We start from the raw sequence: 11,236 nt of genomic DNA on the forward strand, positions 1-11,236 counted from the left end.
GATTAATGATGTTGAGCATCTTTTCATGTGCTTATTGGCCATTTATGAATATTATATGAAGAAATGCAAATAAGCCAATTACAAAATTTTTATTGGATTCTCTCTTTGTTATTGAATTGTAATTTTTTATATATTCTGGATATTAAAACTTTATCAGATACATGATTTTCAAAAATTTTCTCCCATCTTGTAGGTAGTCTTTTCACTTTCTTGATAATGTCCTTTGTTGCACAAAAGATTCTAATTTTGTTAAATAATTTGTTAATTTTTTTTTTTTTTTTTTTTTTGCTTCTTATACTTTTGGTGTCATATCTAAGATTTCCTTGACAAATCCAAGGTTAAGAAGATTTCCTTTAAGAGTTTTATGGTTTTTGTCTCTTATATTTAAGTCCTTGACCCATTTTGAGTTAATTTTTTAATATAATTTAACTTTTTATTTCTGCATGTGGAAGCTCAGTTATTGTAGCACCATTTGTTGAAGCCAGCGGTAATTATGAGTGTTCCAATTATTCCACATTCTCATAAAGATGCACTGTTGTCTGTGTTTTTATTCTTCTGTTATCTAAGGGTTTTATACTTTGGTTATAATTTGTATTTAAATGTACAATTATATTTACTGTGAAGGTCAGTACCCTTTCAAAAGTTTATTGGACATTTGGATGTCCTATTTTATGAAGTGCATGTTCTAGCATTTGTCTATCTTTCCAAATGTGAAAAGCTGATTTGTTTACATATATTGGATAAGAGCCTTTTGCGGCTTAATTTCTTATTCTCTTAATGGTGACTTTTGAAATCTTAGTTGTATTAGAGTAGAATTTTTAATCTCTTTTCATTGTGATTAATCCTCTTCTATCTGTGTTAACTTTTTTTGCTAGCCCAAGTTCATGAAGATATTTTTCTGTACTGTCTTCTAGTAGTGTTAATTTGTACATTTATATTTCCACTCAATTTATATTTATTTTGTATATAGTATAATATAGGAATCTATTAATAGATTCTTTTTTGAAAATGTCAATCAACATACAAGTGGCCCAGCAGCAATTATTGAAAGGGCCATTTTCCCCCTATTGTACTCTAACGTTTCACTTTTATATATCAGTGAAACGTATGTATGCGCAACTGCTTTTAAATACACTTTTACATTCTTTTGATCAGCTTGCGTATACTTTCACCAGTTTTATACTGTACTAATTACTAGAGCATTGCAATAAATCTTGATATAAATTGGAATGAATCATTTAGCTTTCTTTTCCTTCTTGAACATAGTTTGGCTATGTAAGACCCTTCATATTTCTAAACTAATATTGGAAAGAATTTGCCAACCTCAACAAAACAACAGAAAATTATACTTAGTTTTGATTGATATCACATTGAATCTAAATATTTAGAAATAACTGTGATTTTTATAATATTATGTATTTTCATAAAATCACATTGTATATCTGTACGTGTACAGGTTTGTTGTACATATGTATATCATGTGTGTATATACACAAAAATATAATCTGCAATTTCTTACAGCACAGTTTTGCAGCATTTGGTGTCAATTCAAATATATTTTATCATAATAATTCTCAGTTATTTGATATTCTTTTTATTATGAATATTTTAAAATTTTATTTTCTAATTGTTTTTATTATATATAAGAAAAATTGATCTACATATTGACTTTCATACAACCAACACATTAAATTTATTTATTGATTCCTATAGTTTGCCAATGGATGCTTTTGGATTTTCTATATATGTAATTGTATGATCTCTGAATAATGAGAGTTATTTCTTTCTTTTTAATCTTGTGGTCTTTATTTCTTTTTCTTCTATAACTTGTAATATCATTAATATAATTTGTAAAATCAGGGACACTTATGACATTTCTCATGTCTTAGGAAATACATTCAATAATTCACTCATAACTGTAAAATTTACAGTATGTTTTTGGTTAATATTCTATGTCATATTGTATAAATTTCCATCTACTTACACATTATCATGAAACTTTTATTGTTGATGGCGATTAATTTTATCAAATATTCTTCCTAAATATATCAATAATATGCTGTCATTTTCTCTTTTTTATTAATATATAATAAATTATATAGATTGAGGAATATTAAGCCACCCTCACATTCTTGTAATAAACCCTAATTGACTTTGAGATATATTATCAGTTTTCATAAATAAATGAATATAGTTGACCCTTGAACAGCACAGGTTTGAGCTTCATGTGTCCACTTGTATACAGATTTTCTTCTGCTACAGCTACTCCTGAGACAGCAAAACCAACGCCTCCTCTGCCTTTTCCTTCTCAGCCTTGTCAACATGAAGACAATGAGGATAAAGGCCTTTTAAATAATTCCACTGCCACTTAATGAATAATAAATATATTTTATGTTCCTTATGATTCTTTTTAATAAAATTTTCTTTTCTCTAGCTTTATTATAAGAATATAGTATATAATACACATAACATACAAAATATGTGTTAATCAACTGTTTATATTATCAATAAGGCTTCTCATCAACAATGTGCTATTAATAGTTAAGTTTTGGGGGAGTCAAAAGTTATGCACAAATTTTCAATTGCATGGATGGGTCAGCATCCCTAACCTTTACATTGTTCAAGGGTCAGTTGTGAAATGATTTCATCAGTGTTGGTAACACATTATTCTGTGAATTTTTTTCTACTAATGATCTTGCCAGAGTTTACTAAAAAGAATATTATAGCTTTGTAACAGGAATTGTGAAGTGTTCTCATCCTTTTTTATGTTCTCTAAAATACTTTTTGTGATATCAGTGCTATTTATTTTCTAAAAACTTGAAATAATTCATTGGGCACATCCTGTGTACTTCAAATTGTGTTGAGGGTATTAATGAATTCATTGTTTTACACAGATACAGGACTATTTAGGTTATTTCTTCTTGAGTCCATTTCCACAAGTTTTTCGTTTCGTGATATATGCATATGTCATACAAAGTGTTAAATATATTGGCCTGAAATATTTTTAATCTTGTTATATCTTTAATTTGTAAGAAAGATCTGTAGTAATTATCCAGTTTTCATTAGTGATATGAGAATGTATTGCTTTGTTATTTGATTTTACTTTTTCTTTAAAACATTTCAAACATAAAAAAGTGATTTGTATATACCCATAAATCTACTATAACAATTATCAAGTCATGATCAATCTTGTTATTTTATCTATACTCCCACTCATTTTGAAACTGCATTACCCATATTATTTTGAATTAAATCCCATGAATCTTATTATTTCATTTATACATATGTTTGTGGGTTTTTTGTTTCTTTCCAGAGTGTCACTCACTCTCCTGCCCAAGCTGTAACTAGAGTACAGTGGCATGATCTCAGCTCACTGGAATCTCTGCCTCCTGGGTTCAAGCAATTCTTCTGCCTCAGCCTCCCAAGAAGCTGGGATTCGGGGTGTGGTGGCACATGCCTGTAATCCCAGCTACTCAGGAGAATCGCTTGAACCTGAAGACAGAGGTTGCGGTGAGCCAAGACTGTGCCACCGCACCCCAGCCTGGGTGACAGAGTGAGACTCCATCTTGAAAAAATAAAATAAAAATAAATAAATACATTAAAAAGTACATAAATTCAACTTCCAGGGTATTTGTCAATTTTCCTAACTTTTAAAAAATAATTCTTTTCCTGTGTTCCTTTTTCCTCTGTCGTTGTGGTAGTTAGTTAGCACTAGTAGGACCCCGTGGGTTGTGCCTCAGTGTTTATGCTCTTTTGTACTTACTTCCTCTTGAATCCGAGCTTAGCTTATGACTCAAAGACTTAAGAATAGAATATAGCAAAAATATTGCTATGCCAGTCCTAGCCTAAGCTTTAACAACGTATACAACTTCCACTTATGAGCTCTTAGAAGTCCTAAAGTTTCACATGAGAATTCCAGATGAAACTGTGTCAAGAGAAAATACGAAGAGGTCATGTGGAGAGAGAGAACCTTGAGAATGAAGAATCCAGACATGACTCTAATCTAGCTCTTCTAGCCAGCCCTCCACCGCCCAAATCTCCCTTGCTGAGGCACCAAAGAGCTAAAGAAGCTGATGCAGCCTTTCCAGTGAGAGCAGGCATTGAAGTGAGCGTAGATAAGCCCACTGCCTCTGTAAAATCCTGACCCTCAGAATCATGAGCAATCACAAGGGATTGCTGCTTTAAGCCATAATATTTTAAAGGTAGTCTGTTCCATGGAAGAAGATGAACAAATAGAATGACACCAAGAAGAGGGGTGCTTCAGAAACAAAAGATCAAAATATGCAGCACTGACTTTATGATCAGGTGGAAGTTATGGACCTAAAAACCTTGAGGAAACTGTTAGAAAGAGCTAAAAACAAATGGACCTTAATGATATTGGCACAAAAAGTAGTGAAGCTGTCACCTTCTTATGTGGAAGATAGCAAATGTGGTTAATCAACTTGCAAATCTGGCTAAGAAAATTTCCAGGCAGAGTGGTGAATGTACCAACTGGTTCCTTTAATTGCCCACAATAAAGAATGTGAGACATGAGATGAGCTAAAAGAGGAGCTGTTGGAATTTTTTTTTTTCCTCTATATGGCCTCAATCCATTCCAGTAGTGTAAAGGCAACATTCTATGGGTTGTTGGTTTCTCTGAAGGAAATGAAAGTAAGCAACAAGAAGGCATCCAGGGAGAAATCATTCCATAAAAGTAATGGGCAGCATTTCAGATGTTATGCTTTTATTAGCATCATCATATCTTAATAATGAGAGGACCTCTGGAGGTCTTTTAGCTCTTTGGAAACAGGTCCACACATATTTGAAATATTGGAAACTAATCCAGAGCAGAATAAATTTCCCAATATCACATAAGCTGGTGAGAAGCAGAGCTAAAAATAAAATCTAGTTTTCCTGGCATCCTTCCTGCTGCAAAGCACTGAAGTTCTCTTCCTTTTGCAAAGTGAAACAGGGTAGTGGTAGAGCGATCTCAATGCTTAACTGTCAGACTGAACCCAGGCTGCTTGATAGTGTCACAGGGAGAAATAATCTAATGGGCTGAAATGAAGAGAAGAAAATAGTTCCCAGCAAGTGGCATCAGCTTATTTGGTATTTTTTTCTCAGCTTATTGTTACAGACATGTTAATGGCAAATCTGAGAAGGTTCTTTTGTGAATCAGGTTATGGCTATGATTGTTCAAAAAGCTCATTACTAATTTATGAAGAGCAGCAAAACTCATTTTCTCTTAATGTGAAATCACTTCAGCCTGTCAGTAGAAAAAGAATTGTTGAAAAGTGAATTGACCACATGTGGATCCATTCTTTCTTTTACAAAGTAATGAAAAAGTCATCTAAAAGGAAAATATCTTGCAATAATGAGATATATGCAACACTCAGCCAGAGTTAAGCCCCAGTTAATATGGTTTTCTGAATTGGGCTACTTTTCTCATTTGCCTACTGTGGGTACCACACAGGTAGACTTCATAAACCTGAGTTATCTGTCTATTCCAGAGCAGCAGGGGCTCTTTGACTCAGGATTTCATTAAAACAACAGCAAGATTTGGGGCAATAACTGAATTCGCTTTCTGGAATTAGAGATACATAGTTTAATACATACATATTCTTTCCATAAATTGAATGATGTAGGTGATCAAAATGAGTTCTGATCACAATTCCTGGTTATTCCACGTTAAGAAATAAACAATGATTGTTAACCATAGAGATAGATCTATGGTTGTAGATATCTCTACGGCTGTAGAGATAGGTCTCTGTGGTGTGAGACTGTTTTTCTGTATTCTGTCTGTGGTTCCGATGACCTCTCTCATGCTCTGTCACTTGGGATATCTAGCTCTTATTCCAGAGTCTTTCAACGTCTTATTTTTCACACCAGAGCATGTGGCCAAAGTTCAGCATTTAACCACTGCGTTTTTGTCTTTTTTCCTATAGCTTTATCTTCCACGCCATATTGAAAATCCCTGGATATCTGCTTAATTCATTCAAGTCAGGAGAGGTTGTGGGCACTGCAGCTTTCTGATTATTTTAAGATTGGCATATCTGCATTATCTCTGCCGTGATCATCATTGGTCTAATCCCTCACTTGTTTGTTTGTTTATTTTTAAGAACTTAATTATTTTAGAGCAGTTTTCGGTTCATAGCGAAATTGAAAGGATATAACAGGGATTTCCCATATGCCTTCTGTCCCCTCACATGCAGAACCTTTCACTATCAATATCCCCTACCAGCATGGGACGGTTGTTACCAATGATGAACCTACATGACATACCATAATCACCAAACTCCATAGTTTACATTAGGGTTTACCCTCCTTGCTGTACATTACATAAGTTGGAAAAATGTATAATGATACGTGCCCACCATTAAGGTACCATGCAGAGTATTTTCCCTGCTCCAAAAATTGTGTCTTCTCTGTGTATTCAACCTCTTCATCCCCAACTCCTGGCAACCACTGATCTTTTTACTGTTTTCATAATTTTGCCTTTCCTGGAATGTCATATCATTGGAAATTCATAGATCGGCTTCTGTCACTTAGTAAATAGCACTTAAGATTCTGACATGTTTTTTCATAGCTTCATAGTTCATTTCTTTTTAGTGTTGAATGACATTCTATTGTTTGGAGGTAACGCAGGCTATTTACCCTTTCACCTACTGAAGGACGGATATCTTGGTTGCTTTCCAAGTTCAGGCAATTAGCAATAAAGGTGCTTCAAGCATTCACGTGCAGGCTTTTGTGTGAACAAATATTTTTCATTTCTTTGGGTAGATACCAAGGAATGTGATTACTGGTTAGTATGATAAGAATATGTTTAGTTTTGTAAGAAACTGCCAAACTGTCTTCTAAAGAGGCTATACCATTTTGCATTTCCACCAGCAACAAATGAAAGCTCCACTCCAGCATTTGGTCATGACAGTATTCTGGATTTTTCTGAATGCTAATAGATGTACTGCTGCTTTGCTTTTTGATAAATGAATACATGTATCTTCAGCAGAGAAGTGTGTTAGTTGCTTATAGCAAGAGTATAAATCAACATCATCTTCATGAAGCAACAGTTGTATAATTTTAAGACATTAAGATAGATTTATAGTAAATTGATCATGAATATTTTATAGAATAAAATTTAAAAATGGATAGCTTTTAGATATAATTATGGATTCCAAAAGTATTGTTTGAAATGAGCCACTAACTCCATTATCCAATGAGGGCAATTTTATAAAAAATACGAGACCAATAACAATAATAACAAAAACAAAAACTTGATGCCTATAGGTGTACTTACATTTTGAAAAGATATTAAATTCTATAGTTTCAAATCTGAAGTGCATTGCTCACTGATATATCTATTTGTGTGTGATCAGCAGACAAGTGTAACACTTTTGGTTTATATTTTTCTTCATATATATGATAATTCACTCAGTTGAATGTTTCTGAGTGAACATCCATCATTTGTTAATATCTTATAGGGCCATGTAATCATACAAGTCCTAATTCTTGAATCTGAATGCCTAAGATATATGTTCTAGTGTGACCACAACTACACTTTCTAGGTATTTATTGAAAATGAGACTACCACATATCTGTATAAGAACCTTCAGGAGCATGCCATCAGGCAAAAAAAAACACAACAGTATGAGAACAGTGACCAGCAAACTAGACTCCAGGAATCCCCTGAAACAAGCTCTCATCTCAGTACTTAAGAGAAGTCATTCTTTAAAATAATGTGATAAATTATGTTCCACACTTGATTATCTAGATTCTAATTTTAAGCCATAAACACATAGGTAACCATGACACTTCCATAATCTTTTCAAAAATTACTGCAGGTGGAAGTTAAATCTCACATTTTGTCTACTTTTTATATAATAACTCTTCCAGAACATGACTGAAGAAATAAACTTAGTATCAAAAGTTCTAAATTCAGATAGTAGCTTCCCAATCTATAAATGGAAGGATACCTAGAAGTTATCTAAACTCTGTCAGTTTTCTTATCCATAAAATAAGAATAATGAGGTTTAATAAAGCTTTTGCAAAGATTAACATACATGGTGATATATAAAAAGACTTTTTTTTTTTTTTTTGTGATGAGGTCTTGCTTTGTCTCCTAGGCTGGAGTGCAGTGGTGTAATCTGGTTCACTGCAGCCTCAAACTTCTGTACTCAACAATCCTGACACCTCAGCCTCCTAAGTAGCTAGGACCACAGGCACGTGCCGCCACACCTGGCTACCTTTGCTTTTTATTATTTTTTGTAGAGACAGGATCTCACTACATTGCCCAGGCTTGTCTTGAACTGCTGACCTCAAACAATCCTCATGCTTCAGCCTCTCAAAAAAGTGCTGGGATTACAGGTGTTCGCCACCGCATCCAGCCTGCAAAGTCTTTATCTCAGTATCCTGTCTTTGTTTTCAGAAAACTTATAAGATTCAGTTTTACTCCCAGAATACTCCTCTCACTATTACATTCCATTTTATCTTAGGATTTTATCACTCTTTTTCAGATTTAACCTTGATAGTTGTCTTCTTCAATAACAGAGAAAGTTTAGTGGGCATTGCCTCTTCACTCATCTCTGACTAAAATGGAAACAGCCACTTGAGAATAAAGTAATCCTTTCGTGGAACATTTTCATTTTACTATGCAAACATCTGAATTTGAACCATAAAAATCAGTGATAGCCAAAACAGCTATAAAGGATGATATTTAAGGCGGAAGAAGAAGCAACATGATCCTTTTCTTTGCAACTCATTAAACTCACTGGTAGTGTAGTAGAATTCCACATCTATTAATAGGTTAGTTTCGATTGTGTTGGGCAAACATTGAAGCAGTCAGATGTATAGACTGGGGCAATAAACAGAGGTGAAAGTTGAGAATAAGACCTATTTTTCTCTGGGGTTTCAAAATCTAATTGAGGAGAAAGACATTAAAAAGGCAGCTGATGTACATTTTCATATAACAAGTAGTCAACTTAAACACAGGATGTAATGAGAGAAGGCACTATCATCTAACACAAGCTGGGAGTGAGGTGGGCAGTTGCCTGAGTAAGGGGGGAGCAGAAAGTTGTTGCTTGCATGGTGTGGGTAGACTTTATACCAAAACAAAGATGAAGGTCATCTAAAGAACAGAATGCAGTGGTAGAAGTGAACAAAGCTTATCGATACATACAATCCTAGATAAGAGCCCAATATGGCCCAAGAGGAGGTAAAATAATTAGCCTCCTCTACTCAGCTCTGCAGTGCTGGAGACTCTGATGACTTCCAACTTCAGGTTTAATATTGTCAAAAGAGAAGCAGAGGCTACCTAAGTGGGCCAGCACACCTACCATACAATGAGTTAGGCTGTGAAAACGGTTATTATCGCTAAACATTTGACATCTACAGAGTTTTTCTGTGTTCTCTATTCATAACATTTTTAGGGCATAAGGACAGACAAATGTCTTTCTAGAGATTACCTGACATGAACACTAGTGTGGCAGGATTAGCAAATGATCACATTCCAGGGCATCATGCTAACATCCCATTTAAATAATCTGATTGTTTCTTTACCCTTGCATCAGCTAGCTCTTGCAATTGCTAAGACTGATTGTAAAGGAGTTCAAGCAACATGTCTTCTGAAAAAAATAAAAGTAAAAACTTCACATTTGGCCTGGCATGGTGGCTCACGCCTGTCATCTCAGCACTTTGGGAGACTGAGGGGGGTGGATCACCTGAGGTCAGGAGTTCGAGACCAGCCTGGCCAACATGATGAAACCCCATCTCCACTAAAAATACAAAAATTAGATGGGCATGGTGGCGCGTGCCTGTGATCCCAGGCTGAAGCAGGAGAATCGCTTGAACCCAGGAGGTGCAGGTTGCAGTGAGCTGAGATAGTACCATTGCACCCCAGCCTGGGGGACAAGAGCAAGACTTGTCTCAAAAAAACAAAACAAAACAAACCTTGATGTTTGTTGTTACAACATTAGGGCAAGTTTTTTATAGAAGAGTAATAAAAGGCTGCTAAAAAAAAATTACCAAAATCTTACTACTCAGAAAAGGAAACCAAAACAGAAACATTGTTATTATTTAGTGAACAGCATTCTAGATATTTCTCTGTAGAGACAGACATATGAATAGACATGTAAATAAGTAGAATAATAGATCAATTCACACAATCCCACAAATGAGATTCTACATCACACTACATTATTTTTACTTTTATAATATTTAATTTAATGAAATAAAGCAGAAGTAAAATTATAGCAAAAATAAACTCTATTCTACCACAAAAAAATTAATTCTAAAGCGTAGTTCTAAATTAAAAACAGCAAAAGCAACAAAAACAGAAGATAAAGTTAAGAGTATTGGGTCATTTTTTCTACGATTCAACTTGAAATAACAGCTTCATATTCATATTTAATAGAAGAGGATATAATATTTGTATGTCTATTCTCCATATGGATTGGTTTATTTTGTTATATTATTAAGTTTACATTGCCAATGCTTTAAAAAGTTATTCTCCGTTAATCGTGATTGACAAAGATTTTGTTTCATTCTAATTTAATTTCCATATTTAAGTAGAGGGTAGTTTTCAGCATCATTCATTTCACTGAATCTTCACATTCTTGAGTCTGTTATTTTAATTGCCGTCTGGCTTGACGTGTTTTCAAGTCAGGAGTGAGAATTAAAGCTCATGGGTGTTTTCTTCCGTTACACTTGCAAGAGCACATGACTGGTTTCAGAATTCTAGGGTCAAGTTCCTTTCTGTCAGAATTTTGCAGTCACTGCCTCATTGCCTTCCAGCATGGAGCGTTTCTGTGGGAAGTCCTCCACCCCAGAGGCCTCCATTTTGATCAGTTTGGCTATTTCTTCCAATAAATATACTGAACTTCCAATTCTTCTTACTGACTTATTTTCTTTTAGCAATTGTATTTCTTAATTTTCAAAAGCTTTTATGTATTTTATTTTTTGTATTTTTTACTTGTTACAGCTTACTCTACCTTTGAGATGTACAGGTGTTATAGATTTTCTCTCTGAACATAACGGCATATCATTTTTAAAAGCTTTTTCCTGTGCCTATATTGTATCTTTTATTGTAGATTTACTTGTAATTATTATTATTATTATTTTTACCTTGATCCCTGCCTTTCACATTTCAGGTTATTGTCAAATCTTGGCTATCTATTCATTTTTAAGATACAGGAAGCGTAACACTTATTGCAGATGGTATTTGGGTGATGTCACATGTCTGCTTGTGAATTTCTCTATACTTATT

The sequence above is a fragment of the Trachypithecus francoisi genome, unplaced genomic scaffold (assembly GCF_009764315.1).
Source record: "Trachypithecus francoisi isolate TF-2019V2 unplaced genomic scaffold, Tfra_2.0 Lachesis_group17, whole genome shotgun sequence".
In the NCBI taxonomy this organism is placed as follows: Eukaryota; Metazoa; Chordata; class Mammalia; order Primates; family Cercopithecidae; genus Trachypithecus; species Trachypithecus francoisi.